The sequence below is a fragment of the Elephas maximus genome, chromosome 3 (genome assembly GCF_024166365.1).
Source record: "Elephas maximus indicus isolate mEleMax1 chromosome 3, mEleMax1 primary haplotype, whole genome shotgun sequence".
NCBI classification, from domain to species: Eukaryota; Metazoa; Chordata; class Mammalia; order Proboscidea; family Elephantidae; genus Elephas; species Elephas maximus.
Window position 1 is genome coordinate 64,359,025 of NC_064821.1, and position 19,910 is coordinate 64,378,934.

The following is a 19,910-nucleotide window of genomic DNA, read 5'->3' on the forward strand; positions in this document are numbered from 1 at the left end:
AAGGATTATTTTTTCATCCATCAGCATTCAAAGCAAATGATTTGTTGCAAGTGCTGATAGCCTGTTGCACTCCATAGCAGAGGTATTGTTTCTACACCGATATTTTCCAAGAAATTTTGGACACTTAATTTATTAAAACATATTTATTGTGCTTTCCGGCAGCACATGTACTAAAATTGGAACGATACAGAGAGGATTAGCATGGCCCCTGTGCAAGGATGACACACAAATTCCTGAAGCATTCCATATTTTAAAAAAAAAAAAAATTATTAATTACCTATTATGTGTCAGACATTGTGCTGAAAATTCAGTGGTGCAAAACATGGGCCTTATGTTGTAGAAAGGGGGAGGGTTTACAGAAAATAAGTAAACGTGATTGTAAAACGTGATATGAAAAAAACAATGTGATTAAAAAAACCTTTTTTTTTTTTAAGAGTTGTCTGGAAAAGCTTTGCTGAGTGATTGTCTTCCCCCTTCCCCAAGTTAAGCACTTTTTAGTGGCAAGAAAACAGACACCTGCAAATTACCTTCAGTAATGGTGGAAAGGAAACCCTGGTGGCATAGTGGTTAAGTGCTACGGCTGCTAACCAAAGGGTCAGCAGTTCGAATCCGCCAGGCGCTCCTTGGAAACTCTATGGGGCAGTTCTACTCTGCCCTATAGGGTCGCTATGAGTCGGAATCGACTTGACGGCACTGGGTTTGGTTTTTTTTTTTTTAAATGGTGGAAATACAGAGTCCTGGGGTGGTAAAAAATGTCAGTGAGCTTGGCTGCTAACCGAAAGGTTGAAAGTTTGAGTTCACTCAGTCTCAGAAAAAAGGCCTGGCGTCTTACTTCCAAAAAATGAGCCAGTGAAAACCCTATGGAGCACAGTTCTACTCTGACATACATGGGGTCCCCATGAGTCAGAAGGGACTCAACAGCAACTAGTTAATGGGGAAAATTTACACAATCTGGTGGTACTCTAGCCACTGGAATTTAATACAGGTAAAAGCTTAGAACAGAGCCTGGCACCTAGTAAGTGCCCTGTAAATATTAATTTAACAGGACTGGTACATAATTTGCCCGGCCCAGTGCAAAATGAAAATGCAGGGCCCCTTTGATTAAAAATTAAGAATTTCTACATGGTGATAGCACGATACCAAGCCAAGCTCAGAGTCCTCTGAGCACAAGGTCCTTTACAATTGCACAGGTTGCATGCCCATGAAGCTGGCCCTGAATGTTAGCAATTACTTTTATTACTCATTGTCTTAGTCATCTAGTGCTGCTGTAACAGAAATACTACAAGTGGATGGCTTTAACAAACAAGTTTATTCTCTCACAGTTTAGCAGTCTAGAAGTCCAAATTCGGGGTGCCAGCTCCAGGGGAGGGCTTTCTCTGTTGGCTCTGGAGGAAGGTCCTTGTCATCAATCTTCCCCTGGACTAGGAGCTTCTCCTTGCAGGAACCCCAGGTCCAAAGGACAAGCTCTGCTCCCGGCACTGCTTTCTTGGTGGTATGAGATCCCCCTGTGTCTCTGCTCGCTTCTCTCTTTCGTATCTCAAAGGAGATTGGTTCAGGACACAATCCAATCTAGTAAATTGAGTCCTACCTCATTAACATAACTGCTGTCTATCCCACCTCATTAACATCATAGAGGTAGGATTCACAACATATGGGAATATCACATCAGATGACAAAATGGTGGACAATCATGGCCTAGCCAAATTGATACATGTATTTTTGGGGTTCACAATTCAATAATGACACTCATAATACCTTGAGAAATAATAGGAGCAAGTGAGGTACAAATATTTACTCATTGGGATTACTTTCTGTCTCATACACATATTGGCCCTTCCATCTTTTGTGCCATAAGATCTCAGAGCATCTCTTCCTATTGTTAGTTGCCAACCGGTTGATTCTGACTCATGGCAACCCCATGTATGCAGAGAACTGCTCCACAGGGTTTTCAAGGCTGTGACTTTTCAGAAGCAGACCACCAGGCTTGTCTTCCAAGGCACCTTTGACTGGGTTCAAACCAGTTAGTAGTCAAGTGCTTTATTGTTTGAAAAAGATGACATTGGGAAAAGTAGAGAAAGTGAGCACCTTTTAGCCAGCTGGTGCTGGAGCTGGTCAATTTACCAAAAACAAATCTGTTGGAGGGAGGATGGAAAGACACACTGAGGAATTTTGGAAGTAGAACACTCCCTCACAAAAGTACTGCCCAGTGTAGGAAGAGTGCTAAAGTTCACTCTGAGTAGTGTACTGGACTTGATAATTGTTTTTTTTTTTTGAAGGCTCAAATGTTAACCTCTGAAAACAGTCCTTTGTCATTGCACCAGTCCATGAAGAAACAAAACCACTTTCCCTGGTGTTATGGATTGAATTGTGTCCCCCCAAAATGTGTGTCAGCTTGTCTAGGTTATGATTCCCAGTATTGTGTGGTTGTCCGTCATTTTGTGCTCTGATGTGATTATCCTATGTGTTGTGAATCCTAACCTCTATGATGTTAATGAGGCAGGATTAGAGGCAGTTATGTTAATGAGGCAGAACTCAATCTGTAGAATTAGGTTGTATTTTGAGATAATCTCTTTTGAGATATAAAAGAGAGAATTGAGTAGAGAAAAGAGGAACCTCATGCCATCAAGAAAGAAGTTTGGGGAGCAGAGCGCATCCTTTGGACCCAGGGTCCCTGTGTTGAGAAGCTCCTAGACCAGAGGAAGATTGATGATAAGGACCTTCTGGCAGAGAGAGAGAAAGCCTTCTGTTGGAGCTAGTGCCCTGAATTCAGTCTTCTAGACTTCTAGACTGTGAAAGAATAAAGTTTTGTGGTATTTCTGTCATAGCAGCACTAGATAACTAAGACAACTGGGTACTGTTTTCAGAGCTGCACAAATAAGACCCAAATGTCAAAATATAACTCTGCATGTCCTTGATGCTGAAACAGTTTTGTTTTTTTTTTAAATAATTTATTGTTGTTGTTGGGAATATGCAAAAATAAGGAACATGTCATGAATTTGTGTGTCATCCTTGTACAGGGCCATGCTGCTCTCTCTGCATCATTGCAGTTTTAGTAAATGTGCTGCCAAAGGGAACACTGAAACAACTCTTTCTTGATTTGGGGGTGATCGCGCAGACACTACGGCTCAGTGAACCATGCTGCTTGCTGGAGGGAAACTCACAGGGACAACTTCTTTGTGTGAAATCAGTGGGAATTATGAGCCTATCCCCATAAGCAGAACCAAAACCTTGAGTCACTACAACAAGATTGATTTTATTGGTAAAACTATTTAATTCAAACAATTGTTATGGACAGTACTTAGCCAGCACCGTGTCTTTCCCTGCACAGGCAAACAATCAATTAGAAGCATGTACTTTAAATGTGTTTAATAAGACATGCCTGCTATTTCCTATAAACCTTCTCACTCTGGTGAGTAGGCAACAAGCCAAGTTCTCCAGGCTGAGGAGGACTCAGTGTTCCTGTTAATCTATTCTGTTCCTTGTGGGTTGGAAACTTTTGGACACACATCCATATATCCACACCTTATCAATTTGCCTAGGCAAGGCTCTCCTTTTAACCTCTGGCTCCCACTGGTTCTGCTCTGTGGGTGAATTCACAGCTAATGCGCACCTTTGTTCATCATGTTGCTTAGGTGGTATATTCTAGCATATAGATTGCTACCTGGAATCTGCTTAAGGTAAAATCACTTGTTCCATCTTAGCCTTATTTCAATGTTTTAAAATAACATTTTCCCTGGTTATAGTAAATGTCCTGCATTTATTGTTAAAATTTTGGAAATAAAAATAAAACAAAAATCACCTGAGAGCCTGTCGCTCAGAACAAATTATTGTTAAAACTTTGATGTATTCTATGCATGCCTGTAATTGTTAAAATTGGGATCATACTGTATATAGTTTTGCCATGTGCTTTTTTTCCCCATCAAGTATTTATCAATATCATCTTCCCTGGCTCTTAAATAAGGAACCTGGTGGTGCAGTGGTTAAGCACTTGGCTGCTAATCGAAAGGTTGGTGGTTCAAACCCACTAGCTGCTCTGCAGGATAAAGATGTGTCAGTCTGCTCCTGTAAAGATTTACAGAGCCTTGGAAGCCTTATGGGACAGTTCTACTCTGTCCTATAGGATCTCTAGTTGGAATTTACTCAATGGCAATGGGTTTGGTTTGGATTTGGCCATTAAATCTTAAAAATACAGCTTATAGTAGTTGCTGTATTAATTATGAACTGAATCTAGTTGCCAGTTGCAAAAACCTGAAATGATGATCAAGATCATGATAATGATAGGTAACCCTTATTGAGTACTTACATGCTCGGCATGCTTCTAAGTGCTTTATGTGTATTAACTCCTTTAATATTCACACCAACCCTATGAGGTAAGTTACCATTATTCTCTTTATTTGATAGGTGAGAAAACTGAGGTTTACAGAGTGGCCTGAATAAATGAGGGGTTTTATTTACCACTTATGTATTTAATAATAAGAAATCAGGAGTAGGCAGTCCAGGACTGGGATGGGGGCTCTAGGATAGCATAGGCACCCAGGCCTCTTCTCTCTTTCTACCCCATTATCCCCAGTGCTGGCTGCTATACTCAAGTTGCCACATAGTCACAAGATGGCTACTGGAGGTGCAGGCATCGTGTCTACATCCTACGCAAGAAGAAAGGGTAGGACAAAGTGCAAAAGGCACATGCTAGCTGCATCAGCTGCCCTTCCCCCGCTGACAAGGAGCTTTGGTTAAACTCACTCCAACAATTCCCACTAATACTTCATTGGTCAACGCTACCCTCAAGGGAGATCAATATAGTACACGGTAATCCTCAACAAAATCAGAGTTGAAATGAAAAAGGAAGAATGGAAGGATTTTGTGGGTAAGCTAGAAGGGTACATTTTATCACATGGTTGTAGCATAACTGACTTATGTAGAAATCAATGATAATACAAACTAACATTGATTAAGAACTAAGTGCTAGATACAGTGCTAAACACTTTATCTGCATTATCTCATTTAATCTTCACTACTGTGAGGTAGATACTATAACTCTCCCCATTATACAGATGAGGAGACTGAGACTTCGAGACACTATATGAGACTTTCTGATGCTATATAAGGCTTAGGAGATGAAAAATAAGACAGTTTCTATGTTTTCAAGGAGTTCTTAAGCCAGCAGAATGCATAGTATTTGTAAAACTGAATTTTAGGCTAGTTTTACATAGTTCATGATTCACTTGTGTCTTAATTTTAATCAGATTAGTTTTATAACAGCCAAACTGACCATCAGTTATTATATAATCCCAGAGGGTAACAACAGGCCCAGGACAAAAGGTTATTGTCAGCTTGCTTAAACGAATCTATAAGTGTCACTGACCCTATAGTCAGAGACCATTTGAAACAAAACACACAAATAAGCAAACAACAAACAAAAAAAACCCCAAGTTTCATTAATTTCCTACTTCACCTGCAGCACGACCAGGTAACAATTAGAAAGTCAAACTCAAATCCTCATTTCCTTCCTTATTCAGGGTAGACTCGAAGGTTCATTACTACTTCCTTGCATACAGCCTCATCCTCAACTCCTTTGCTCCCTCTCCCCTGGGTTGTACTTCCTCAGTGTTACAGACTGAATTGTGTCCCCCAAAATTGTGCATCAACTTGGCTAGGCCATGATTCCCAGTATTGTATGGCTGTCCACCATTTTGCGATCTCATGTGATTATCCTATGTGTTGTAAATCCTAACCTTCATGATGTTAATAAGGCAGGATTAGAGGCAGTTATGTTAATGAGGCAGGACTCAATCTACAGGATTAGGTTGTATCTTGAGACAATCTCTTCTGCGATACAAAAGAAAGAATTGAGAGACATGGGGACCTCATACCACCAAGAAAGCAGTGCCAGGAGCAGAGCACATCCTTTGGACCCAGGGTTCCTGTGTTGAGAAGCTCCTAGACCAGGGGAAGATAGATGATAAGGACATTCCCCCAGAGCTGACAGAGACAGAAAGCCTTTCCCTGGAGCTGACACACTGAATTTGGACTTCCAGCCTCCTAAACTGTGACAGAATAAATTTCTCTTTGTTAAAGCCATCCACGGTGATATTTCTGTTATAGCAGCACTAGATAACTAAGATACCCCAATTAAAAAAAAAAACAAAAAACTGTTGCCATTCAATCAATTCTGACTCATGGTTGGTTACTCCATGTATGTCAGAGTAGAACTGTGCTCCACAGGGCTTTCAATGTCTGTGATCCTTGGGAAGTAGTAGCTCATCAGGCCTTTCTTCCAAGGTGCCTATGAACCAACAACATTTTGGTTAGTAGCCACACACTCAACTGTTTGTGCCACACAGGGACTCCTGGTAAAACCCCAACCCTTGTTGAACTGTTTACTCCTGCCTGTGCCCAAGTAACAGCACATGAGCTAGAGAAAAACATCCAAACTACACAAACTGGTCTCTTACTTTATATTTATGACTACAAATATCAAGTGAGTGCTCAGTGGTGCCTGGCAATTCTACTGCATTTTTCTAGTCAACTCACTCCTCTGTTTTCCTAGGGTTTCTCTTTCACACCTTCTTTCTCTCAAACCTGGATACCATCTGTACCTTCCTGACTCTCAGCTATTCTTTCATAGAGAGAATAGAAGCTGAAGAACAGACTTATTCATCTTCTCATCACCAACTCCATCACCAGTGTCAGAACTCCCATTTCCCTGCCTTTCTTCTTCCTACAATGGGGGACTGTCCCTGCTCCTACCAAAGGCCAACCCCTCCCCTGGGCACTTCCCTGCCCACTTTCTTCTACATCATCCATTTCTCTTTTCTGCTGGATTATTTCCATGAGCATAAACAACATGCCCTGATAGCTCCCGTCTTTAAAAACACCAGCTTTTATGTGCTAGGGCAAAAGTTGAGCCACATAATTTGACTTTAGAGCCTGACTCAGCTGATAGGAGGATAAGAACTCTTGCCCTAAAATCTTCACAGAATTGCCAAGTGTTCTTGTCCTTTGCAGACTGGTTATCTAGGTTATTATGTAACATTTGGTATAAAGTAACAAAGAGTATGCAAAACAACTGAAGATGTAGGAGAATGCTGCAGCTTTAGAGGTCATCTCATTTATGAATTTCAGCTATTTTATAAAGCTACAGAATTTCTTGCTCATACAAATTCTTTTCAGAAACCCCAGATATAAATCACTCCCCACCTGGTTGGGATTTCCAACAGTTTAAAAGACCACTGATCTGGTTTAACCTCCTAATTTAATAGGCATGAAAATAGAGTCCCAGAAAGGGAGGGAGGCACCCAAGGCCAGATAGCAAGCTGAACTGGAGAGTTTGTTTTAGGAGTACAACTGTCAGCTAGCTGCTTGTTGTTGCATATAATTTTATCTTCAAACTACAGCTTCTTTGAAGGAAACTTATAAAGCCACTTAACCATTTTGGGAAGGTTTGTTTAGTTAAAACTAGATAATATTTTTAAAATTATGTTTACTGAACTATAGTTTATATCCAATATACATTAAGTATACCTTTTGATGAGTTTTTTAAATTTTTTAAATTTATTTTGTTACTGTATGGAAAATATATACAGCAAAACCTACACGAATTCAACGGTTGCTACATATACAATTCAGTGACACTAATTACATTCTTTAAGTTGTGCAGCCATTCTCACCCTCTTCTGAGTTGCTCCTCCCAGATTAACATAAACTCACTGCCCCCTAAGTTCCCTATCTAATCTTTTGAGTTGCTGTTGTCAGTTTGATCCCATGTAGATGGTTCTTAAAAGAGCATAATGCTCAAAGCAGACTTTTTTTACTAGTAAAGCTAAACTACTGTTTGGTTTTAAGAAGACTTCAGGGAATATTTTTGCCCTTTCATTTCGACAGACGTATATACCCATGTAAGAACGATGATAATTAAAATCTAGAACATTGGCATTACCCCCAAAATTTCCCTTGTGTCCCATCTCAGTCAATTTCCCATCCACCCCAGCCCCAGCAACCACTGATATGCTTTCTTTTACTGTATATTTATCTTTTCTAACATTTCATATAGATGCAATCATCCAGTATGTACAGTATTTTTACACAAATAACACATACCTTCTACATTTGTTTGCCAACTGTGCTCTCCCCTACAGATATTTTCATAAGTGCCATTAGGCCAATATTTTTTTACATGTTGTAAAAAACCCCCCAAAATTAGCATAGTGCACTTATAAAAATACCTCTCGGGGGAAGGTGCAGTTGGCAAACAAACGTAGAAGTCACGTGTTATTTGCCTGAAAATACAGTATGTATACTCTTTTATGTCGAGCTTCTTTTGCTCAGCATAATCTTTTTTGGATATATCAGTAATTTATTCATTTTTGTTGCCAAGTACTATTGTATGGATATACTACAATTTGTTTATCCATTCGCCTGTCGATGGACATTTGGGTTGTTTCCAGTTTTTGGCCACTATGAATGAAACTGCTATGAACATTGTGTACAAGTCTTTTTGTGGCTATACAAAACCATATATCCACAAAAAGACTTGTGCACAAATGGGTTTCTCATCTGTTCCTCTCAACCCCTATTTTGTAACAGTAATCCTACCTCTTCAAGCTGATCAAGTTTAATTACCCTTGTTAAGATGGGGAAAATTTTAAATGACTCAGGAAGCATCAAAAGAAGATGGAAGGAATATACAGTCACTATACCAAAAAGAATTGGTCAACGTTCAACCATTTCGAGAGGTTCCAGATGAGCAGAAACCAATGGTACGGAGGAAGACGTCCAAGCTGCGCTGAAGGCACTGATGAAAAACAAGGCTCCAGGAATTGATGGAATACCAATTGAGATGTTTCAACAAACGGATGCAGCGCTGGAAGCGCTCACTCGTCTATGCCAAGGAATTTGGAAGACAGCTACCTGGCCCACCGACTGGAAGAGGTCTATATTTATGCCTATTCCCAAGAAAGGTGATCCCATCGAATGTTAAAATTATCGAAACAATATCATTAATATCACAGGCAATTAAAATTTTGCTGAAGATCATTCAAAAGTGGCTGCAGCAGTATATTGAAAGTGAACTGCCAGAAATTCAAGCCAGATTCAGAAGAGGACACGGAATCACGGATATTGCTGATGTCAGATGGATCCTGGCTGAAAGCAGAGAATACCATAAAGAGATTTACCTGTGTTTTATTGACCATGCAAAGGCATTTAACTGTGTGGATCATAACAAATTATGGATAACATTGCAAAGAATAGGAATTCCAGAGCACTTAATTGTGCTCATGAGGGACCTGCACATGTTGCCTGCTGTCTTTGGGACATTGAGTAGTTATTTCCTTCGTTTATTGATTATAGATTTGTTTGTTTCATCCTGCTTTTTGTTTTATTTGGTTATGTCTGAGCAGGTTGGCTGTGCATTCTTTGTTGTTTGCTTGTCTGTGGGCACAATACTTTTCACCTCCTTATCCAATGGGCAGGGCAGGTCACTCAGCTATGGTATAGCAGGTCAGGTCCAGCTGAAGGGGAGGGGCTGGGGTGGATTGTTTGTAGCATGTCTTAGGGCCGACAGAGCAGGCCAGGAATCAGTGCAGGGCAGGTTCCGGTAGGCTGTGCCTGTGCTGTTCCGGGGTGTGATGTTCAGCGCATGGTGCAGGTAGGCAGGAAGGAGGGGAGAGGTTGTGATGTGTGAAGCTAAGATGGGTATGGGAAAAAAGAGAGAGAGGAGAGAGAAACGGGCAAAAACAAAAAGTGCTAAGGGAGTTTGCTGTTGGAGTGGAGAGATGAGAATCTGAGAAACGGAGAAAAACAAAAACGAAAAAAGAAAAAGAGAAAAAAATAAGAATAAATAAAAATTAAAAAAAGAACGAAAGAAAAGCTCCCAGGGATCCCACTGGTGCGGCTGTGCAGATCAGGAACTGTCTCCCTGGCCATGCAGTACAGCCTGGTAGGAGGGACAGAGAAGTCACACAGTGCCAGGTATTCAGAGGACAGGAAAAGAAGGTAAGTATAGAGAGACGAGAAACTGAGAAGTGAAGAAAGACAAAAAGGATAAAAGAGAAAAAAAAAAAAGAGAGATGCCCCCAGGGATCCCACTGGTGTGGCTGTGCAGACCAGGGAAGTGGCTTCCAAGTTGCGCAGTACAGCCTGGCTAGAAGGCACTACCAAGGTGTGAAAAGAAAAAGAAAACAAACAAACAAAAGGCCCTCGGGATCTCACTGTGTGATGGTGCAGATCGGGGAAGCAGTCTCCCAGCTGAGCAGCACTTCACAGCCTTTTGAGAAGAAGCAAAGATGGCACATGGAGCCAGGTGTTGGAGAGAAAGGAGGGGGAGGAGGTAAGAGGCAAGGAAGAAACCAAAAGAAGTGGAAAAAAGCAACACTACCAACAAAGAAATGACAGTGAGGGAGCCGGCCAGTGTGGGCAGGGCGAACCCAAACGGCAGGGGAATCCAAACGGCCGGAAGCCAGAGCTGGTGCCTTCCAGCCAAGAGACCTTGGCTGGCTGGTGGAAGCTTCAGATGCTGAGGGGTAGGGGGCTGGGGGGGCAGGGATGGGGACGGGAAAGCATATATCGCTGGTTACCAGCTGCTCTGTCTCCTGCTGGGAGCTCTGTGAAGCTGCTTTCCTGTACTTCCTGCCTGCTGATCTCCTACAGGAGTCCAAAATGGCAAATCCATGCTGTCTTAGCTGATAGGGGACCTCTGCTGGTATCTCTCCTTGCTCTCTGTTCTCTGTCGGTTTCTTATTCCATTCAGTGCTTGGCTGAGTTCTTTATCTCTTCATTTGATGCTTAGGATTCCAGGATTGACGTTTGTCTCCGTTTTGTTTAGTTTTTCAGGTCTTTGCTGTGGAGGGACAGCATGATGCTTGTCTATAGGGCCATGTTGGCTCTTGCCTTAGTTTGATTTCTTGACTGCTGCTTCCGTGGGTGTTGATTGTGGACCCAAGTAAAATGAAATCCTTGACATCTTCAATCTTTTCTCCATTTACCATGATGCTGCTTATTGGTCCAGGTGTGAGGATTTTTGTTTTCTTTATGTTGAGGTGTAATCCATACTGAAGGTTGTACTCTTTGACCTTCATCAGTAAGTGCTTCAAGCTCTCTTCACTTTCAGCAAGCAAGGCTGTGTCATCTGGGTATTGCAGGTTGTTAACGAATCTTCCTCCAATCCTGACACCACATTCTTCATATGCCAGTGTGTTTGGCAGTGGGATGCATCATTTCATGAGGGAATTGATTCACTGGTTTAATTCTCACTTTCTATGTGTGTTTTTTTTGTTTTTTTTTTTATGTGTGGGACCTGGGTTTGATTCCTTGTCAAAGTACCTCACGTGCAGCTGCCATCCATCTGTTTGTTGAGGGTTGTGTGTTGCTATGACGGTGAACAGGTGTTAGTAGAGCTTCCAGACTAAGATGGACTAGAAAGGAAGTCTTGGTGATCTACATCTGAAAATCAGCCATTGAAGACACTATGAATCACAACAGTCTGATCTGCTACTGATCATGAGGGTGGAGCAGGATCAGACAATATTTCATTTCATAGTGTGTGGAGTTGCCATGAGTTAGGGCAGACTCGATGGCAGCTGACAACAACAATAACACCTATCACTTCAGACTTCCTGGTCTCACCTGTTGCTTGTTCCATCTGCCACTGGGGCAACCAGCTCTGTGTGGGGTCCAATCAACTTCATGTAGTCTACAGTGGGCAGAACATTGCCTCATGCCCATTCCCTGTGCCTTTCATGGGCAATCGGAAGATAACACTGATGGGGCAAACCGCAGACTAATAGAAAATGGAAGAAAAGGAGAAGTTATTGCTTCAGGCTGTCTGAGATGCAGCCAATGTAGCTTCTCAGAGGATGATCCTGTAAGGCCAAAAAATCAGTTGCATTTAGTTGTTCCCAGATGTTACGGACTGAATTGTGTCCTCCAAAAAAATAAGTTGAAGCCCTAACCTCTGTATCTGTGAATATGACCTTGTTTGGAAATAGGATTTTTCTTCTGTTATCAGTTAAGTTAAAGGAGGTCCTACTGGAGTAGTAGTTGTTGTTGTTAGGTGCCGTTGAGTTGGTTCCAACTCAGAGAGACTCTGTGTTCAACAGAATGAAACAGAACGAAACACTGCCCGGTCCTCTGCCATTCTTACAATCCTTGTCATGCTTGAGACCACTGTTGCAACCACTGTGTCAATTCTTCTTTTTGAGGGTCTTCCTCTTTTTCGCTGGCCCTCTACTTTACCAAGCATGATGTCCTTCTCCAGGGACTGATCTCTCCTGATAACATGTCCAAAGTATGTCAGACATAGTCTCACCGTCCTTGCTTTCAAGGAGCATTCTGGTAGTACTGGAGTAGGGTAGGTCCTAATCCTACTCCTTTCTAGTCTTGTTTTATAAAAGGGGAGAACAGACATGGAAAGAGAGTCACATGCAGGGGGAAGACACCATATAAAGATACATCTACAAGCAGCAAAGGGATGCCAAGGATTGCCAGCAGCCACTAGAAGCTATGAGACAGGCATTGAACAGTCCCTTTCTCCTCAGAAGAAATCAATATGGCCGATGCTCTGATTTGGGCTTTTAGCCTCCAAAACTTTTTTTTTTTAATTAAACTTTTTTGTTTTTGATCTAATTGTAAATTCATATGCAATTATAAGAAATAATACAGAGATCCTGTGTAGTCTTTACCCAGCTTCCCCCAATGGTAGCACCTTACACAATTGTTGTCGTAATCTGTTTTTATTGGTTCTATATCTCAAACCGCCCATGTGTCTGTCAGTTTTTTGTACTGTGGGGGCTTGCTCGTTGCTGTAATGCTGGCAGCTATGCCACCAGTATTCAGATACCAGCAGGTTGACCCATGGAGGACACGTTTCAGCTGAGCTTCCAGACTAAGACAGATGAGGAAGAAGGACCCAGCAGTCTACTTCTGAAAAGAATTAGCCAGTGAAAACCTTACGAGTAGCAGTGGAACATTGTCTGATATAGTGCTGGAAGATGAGCTCCCCAGGTAGGAAGGCACTCAAAAGACGACTGGGGAAGAGCTGCCTCCTCGAAGTAGAGTTGACCTTAATGACATGGATGGAGTCAAGCTTTCAGTACCTTCATTTGCTGAAGTGGCATGACTCAAAATGAGGAGACACAGGAGCAAACATCCATTAATAATTGGAACCTGGAATGTATGATATATGAATCTGGGAAAATTGGAAATTGTCCAAAATGAAATAGAACACATAAACATCAATACCCTAGGCACTATTAGTGAGCTGAAATGGACTAGTATTGGCCATTTTGAATTGGACGTATACTCTACTATGCTGGGAATGACAACTTGAAGAGGGCTCGTCTTGCACTCATTGTCAAAAAGAACATTTCAAGATCTATCCTGAAGTACAATGCTGTCAGTGATAGGATAATATCCATACACCTATAAGGAACCAGTTAATACGACTATTATTCAAATTTATGCACCAACCACTAGGGCCAAAGATGAAGAAATAAAAGATTTTTATCAGCTTTCGTAGTCTGAAATTAATCGAACATGCAATCAGGATGCATTGATAATTACTGGTGATTGGAATGTGAAAGTTGGAAACAAAGAAGAAGGAACAATAGTTGGAAAATACGGCCTTAGTGATAGAAACAATACCGGAGGTTCGATGACAGAATTTTGCAAGTCCAACGACTTCTTCATTGCAGATACCTTTTTTCACCAACATAAATGGCGTCTATACACATGGACCTTGCCAGACGGAATACACAGGAATCAAATCGACTACATCTGTAAAGAGACGATGGAAGAGCTCAATATCATCAATCAGAACAAGGCCAGGGGTCAACTGTGGAACAGACTATCAATTCCTCATATGCAAGTCCAAGTTAAAACTGAAGAATATCAAAGCAAGTCCAAGAGAGCCAAAATGCGACCTTGAGTATATCCCACCTGAATTTAGAGATCATCTCAAGAATAGATTCGACACGTTGAATACTAATGACCGAAGACCAAACAAGTTGTGGAATGACATCAAGAACATCATACATGAAGAAAGCAAGAGGTCATTGAAAAGACAGGCAAGGAAAAAAAGGACCAAGGTGGATGTCAGAAGAGACTCTGAAACTTGCTCCTGAATGTTGGGCAGCTAAAACAAAAGGAAGAAATGATGAAGCAAAAAACTGAACAGAAGATTTCAAAGGGCAGCTCGAGAAGACAAACTAAAGTATTATAATGACATTTGCAAAGAGTTGGAGATAGAAAACCAAAGGGGAAGAACATGCTCGGTGTTTCTCACGCTGAAAGAACTGAAGAAAAATGCAAGCCTTGAGTTGCAGTAGTGAAGGATTCTATGGGGAAAATACTAAATGATGCAGGAAGCATCAAAAGAAGATGGAAGAAATACACAGAGTCAGTATACCAAAAAGAATTGGTCGATGTTCAACCATTTCAAGAGGTAGCATATGATCAGGAACCAGTGGTGCTGAAGGAAGAAGTCCAAGCTGCACTGAAGGCACTGGTGGAAGAACAAGGCTCCAGGAATTGACGGAATATCAATTGAGACGTTTGAACAAACAGATGCAGCACTGGAAGCACTCAGTTGTCTATGCCAAGAAATTTAGAAGACAGCTACCTTGCCAACTAACTGGAAGAGATTCATATTTATGCCTATTCCCAAGAAAGGTGATCCAACTGAATGCAGAAATTATCGAACAATATCATTAATATCAGGTGCAGGCAAAATTTTGCCGATCATTCAAAAGCAGCTGCAGCAGTATAACAAGAGGGAACTGCCAGAAATTCAGGCTGGATTCAGAAAAGGACGTGGAACCATGTTTGCTGATGTCAGATGGATCCTGGTTGAAAGCAGATAATACCAGAAGGATGTTTACCTGTGTTTTATTGACTATGCAAAGGCATTCGACTGTGTGGATCATAACAAATTATGGATAACATTGCAAAGAATGGGAATTCTAGAACACTTAATTGTGCTTGTGAGGAACCTGTACATAGACTAAGAGGCAGTTGTTCAGACAGAACAAAGGGATACTAAGTGGTTTAAAGTCAGAAAAGGTGTGCGTCAGGGTTGTATCCTTTCACCATACTTATTTAATCTGTGTGCTGAGCAAATAATCCGAGAAGCTGGACTATATGAAGAAGAATGGGGCATCAGGATTGGAGGAAGACTCACTAACAACCTGCGTTATGCAGATGACACAAAGTCGCTTGCTGAAAGTGAAGAGGACTTGAAGCACTTACTAATGAAGATCAAAGACCACAGCCTTCAGTATGGATTATACCTCAACATAAAACAAAAATCCTCATAACTGGACCAATAAGCAACATCATGATAAACGGAGAAAAGATTGAAGTTGTCAAGGATTTCATTTTACTTGGATCCACAATCAACACCCATGGAAGCAGCAGTCAAGAAATGAAAAGATGCATTGCATTGGGCAAATCTGCTGCAAAGGACCTCTTTAAAGTGCTGAAAAGCAAAGATGTCACCTTGAAGACTAAGGTGCACTGACCCAAGCCATGGTATTTTCAATAGCATCATATACATGTGAAAGCTTGGCAATGAATAAGGACGATCAAAGAAGAACTGATGCCTTTGAATTGTGGTGTTGGCGAAGAATACTGAATATACAGTGGACTGCCAAAAGAACGAACAAATCTGTCTTGGATGAAGTACAGCCAGAATGCTCTTTAGGAGCAAGGATGGTGAGACTGTGTCTTACATACTTTAGACATGTTGTCAGGAGGGATCAGTCCCTGGAGAAGGCCATCATGCTTGGTAAAGTACAGGGTCAGCAGAAAAGAGGGAGACCCTCAATGAGGTGGATTGACACAGTGGCTGCAACAATGGACTCAAGCATAACAATGATTGTAAGGATGGTGCAGGACCGGCAGTGTCTTGTTCTGTTGTGCACAGGGTCGGTATGAGTCGGAATCGACTTGACGGCATCTAACAACAACAACATATCTCAAACCAGTATCACTATTGCCTAAAGCCTAAACCAAATGTCCCAGCTTGGGGTGCTTTTCAGCACTATGTAAGACTGTCCCTCCCTGCCATACCCCATTTCCTCCAGAAGGCACACAGTAGCCAGATTAAGTGGCTTTTTCCTGGAAACTCCACAAACACTCCACCAACAGCACAGAATAGGGTAGCATTTAAGTTACATAGCAAGTCTCCTCCCAATGGGTCTCCTTAGGTCTTCCATAGATGTGAGTAGTTGGCTGATAGTCAGGTTGCCTTGGCCACCATACCCCTTGGTGTGGTAATCTTCCAGTCCCTGATGTACATGCTCCATCAAAGATTGCAGAACACCATACAACAGCCAGTGCACATCCCCGTATGTGGGACTGTCACTGAAAAAAAGCTGCTGAGATCTCCTGCAAACTTCTGGGACACAGGGAAGAGAGACTTTGAAAGGAGAAACTTCAGCTAGAAAGAAAGGCAAGTAGGTTATTCCGGAGGCCTGTGTATCTCTCCAGTGGCATCAGCTTTGCTGGCCATCCAAATAGGAAGGGCTGATTTTCTGCGCATTCAGGTAAGAGAAATATAAATTATATTGCGCTTGGTTTCCCTTTTCATTTTGACATTTATCAGTTTAACACCTTGATAGTTCACCGTTTTTCAAGTGATTAGTGCAGCTAGTCTCCATCTTGTTGCTTTCATATGGGGACACAATGTTATACCCAAGTTCCCAGTTATTACAAGATTATGTCTCTTTATCACATCTGCTTTCGTGTCTAAGTGGTGAGTGAATGATAAGGGACTCTTGGAGGTAGAATCTGGGCTAAGATATGAAGTGGACTCAGGGACAGGCCATGAGGAACATTTTATCTATGTCCTCAAACAGGTCATTCATTACCAGTTCAAGAAGCTGAGCCCTCATCCTTCTTTGCAGGGAAAGTCGATAATGAAATTGAGAACCAGCCATAAAAAAGATGATTATCGCCCCTTCCTGGAGTCAAATTGACAGCCTCTAGAACTTTCAGACAGTAAATTTCTGTTCTTTAAAGCCACCAGCTAAGATACCAGTTCAATAACGTACACTTGTATCAGCTATTTCTCCTTCCCTGCCATACTCCCCTTTTCCTTCACTCCTGCTTCCCTGGGGTTAAAAGAGTAGCCCATTAACTTTTGTCTTAGGCTCTGTTTACTAGCAACCGAGTTTACTATACCTCGTTTTTTTTTTCTTGCATTGGAGTGCTATGGTGCAGGAAATACTTTACTCAGATTCTCCCCTCCCCCACAATGATTTAACTATTCATACTGAGAGAGAAAACCTGGTCTGGACATAAAGCTTTTATGCTTGCTCTTTAATATGTCTTCTCGTTCTGCTGTGTGAAGTTGATTCAACAGACAGGGTCTGTAAAAAAGCAGACAGCCTCTATTCTTCCACTTCACCCCTTGCTTGACAACAATTCTCATGTCAGCCTCTTTAGGAATGCCAGGCATGATTTGTTGGGGAAATTCTGGAAAAAGGGGGAGAAGGAAGAAAATAAGCAAATGTCTAAAAGCCTACAATAAAATCTTTAAGAAGTCCCGGTGGCACAGTGGTTAAGAGCTTGGCTACTACTAGAAAGGTTGGTGATTTGAATTCACCAGCTGCTCTGCAGGAGAAAGATGTGGCAGTCTGCTTCCGTAAAGATTACAGCCTTGGAAACCCTGTGGAGCAGTTCTACCCTGCCCTATAGGGTCACTAGGAGTTGGAGTCGACTCTACGACACACAACGACAACAACGATTCTTATGGAGTAAGCTTTCAAATCTGGCTCGTGGTATTGAGAATGAAGAGGAAAGTACAGAAGTGCCGTGAGGGAGACGCTTAAAAGCTTTAGAAGCAGGGACTTCAGGGGACTCTCCTTAGTGGCTGTAGTGGTCAAAAGTGTGACACAAAAGTTTAGTTGGGGGAGAAAATAAGACAGGGAGCAAAGGCCCTGAGATCGGAGGGTGCCTGTTTGAGAAATAGCGAAGAGACTGGTGTGGTTAGAGGAGAAGCAAGTAAAAGAAAAACAGACCACACTATCAGGGAGATAATTGGGCGTTGAGTGTAGAATCTAGAGACTTAGTAAGACAGGGAACAGAGGGGCCTCTAAATCTACAAACAAAGTAACAAGAAATGGGCCAGGGTGCAGAAACAAAGCTATTCACCAGAACAATGGGGCAGGGTATCTAAAAATAGCCAGCAAACTTCTTTAAAGTTGCCTTTCAGAAGCAGCTAGAGAAAACCAGCCCCAGAGACATGTGCAGAACATCCACCTGTGACCGCTGTGTGACCTTCCAATAGGGCAGTGAGGGACTACAGCCCCAGCCAGGGAATGAAACCCCGGGGAGCGAGAGACTGCGCAGCTGCAACACCCCAAAATAAGTCCTGCTACAAATCCCAGAGGCCTCCGGGACAGGCGCCATCCTGGAAAGCTGCTGAGCCTGGACCTTAGTTAGTTAACATATCCCCACCTCTGCCTGTGAATAAACATGACTCTTTTCCCACCCAAGAACTTTTACAAACTCAGGCCTGTCTTTTGTTCTGTGAAACAGGGGTATGCATTGCTCTAGGCCCTCCTCATCTCTGCTTGCAAGCCTCTTCAGTACAGCTTTGGTTGTGTGGAAAACTACGTGCCTTACCTGCTCATTCTTGACCAGTGAGAGGCAAGAACTTTATTCTAGTAACAAAAAGACTCATAAACTTAAAGAGTCAGAGAGTGAAAATAATTAAGTGCTCATTGCTGTAGGAATTGCTGGTACCTGAATATCCTAAAAGGGCCTTGAGACATCACCCCTATTTGACAGAGGAGGACACTGAGGCCACAGAGAGATACGCACATTATCTACTTAATGACAACATCAGGATGGGAATTGGCACAGGCGACTTTTTTTCCAGCGTGTTTGTGTGACATTACCGCTGTTTCTAGTTATTTGAATGCTCTATTTACCTGTACTTATTTATCTGTTCAGTTTATAGGAGGATTATGAGGCAAAGAAAAGGTGCTCTAATGGATTGTTGTGTTAGTAGGTGCTGTTGAGTCAATTTCGACTCATAGTGATCCCATGAGACACAGTAGAGCTGCTCTATAGGATTTCCAAGGCTGTAAATTTTTACGGAAGCAGACTGCCACATCTTTCTCCTGTGGTCGGTCTGAACCACCAAACTTTTGGTTAGCAGCTGAATGCTTTAACCACCGTGCCACCAGGCCTCCTCTAATGGCTGTTGGAGTGGAAAGACGATGGGCTTTAGTGTCAGAGATGGTTTGAATCCCTATCTCAGCTACTTTGTATGGATGGCTGTGAACGCTTGAGCAGTTTACTTAGTCCCCCCAGCCTCAATTTTCTTATCCAAAGACAAAGATAATAATATATACCTCATAGGATTTTCATAAGGATTAACTGTAATAATACATGTAAAGTGTCTTGCACATAGTGGTTAGTAGTGATCAATAAATATTATTCTTATCATAAAAAATTATTATTATGTTCATTTCATGTCCATGAGGGCAGACAAGAGTTAATCAATATGAGAGTACTTTGCTCAGAGTCAGTCACTAACGTAGTTTCATCTCTGCTGGTAGGGGACAGTTATGGATTGAATTCTGTCCCCCAAACATATCTGTCAAATTGGCTAGGCCATGATTCTCAGTATTGTGTGACTGTCTACCATTTTGTCACCTGATGTGATTTTTCTGTGTGTTGTAAATCCTACCTCTATGACATTAATGAGGCAGGATTAGCAGCAGTTATGTTAATGAGGCAGGACTCAATCTACAAGATTAAGTTTTGTTTTGGGTCAATCTCTTTTGAGATATAAACAAGAGAAGCAAGCAGAGAGACAAGGGGACCTCATACCACCAAGAAAGCAGAGCCAGGAACAGACCGTGTCCTTTGGACCTAGGGTTCCTGCGTGGAGAAACTCCTAGACG

At 41.9% G+C, this 19,910-nt stretch overlaps 2 non-coding genes across 2 annotated transcripts; one reads left to right on the forward strand and one right to left on the reverse strand.

Annotated features, from left to right (window-relative positions):
- Nucleotides 1–148: 148 nt before the first annotated feature.
- On the forward strand, nucleotides 149–253 carry LOC126074107 (U6 spliceosomal RNA). Its single transcript, XR_007516915.1, has one exon. It is a non-coding gene; the product is annotated as a U6 spliceosomal RNA (small nuclear RNA).
- Nucleotides 254–2,972: 2,719 nt separating this feature from the next.
- On the reverse strand, nucleotides 2,973–3,077 carry LOC126074128 (U6 spliceosomal RNA). Its single transcript, XR_007516935.1, has one exon. It is a non-coding gene; the product is annotated as a U6 spliceosomal RNA (small nuclear RNA).
- Nucleotides 3,078–19,910: the final 16,833 nt, after the last annotated feature.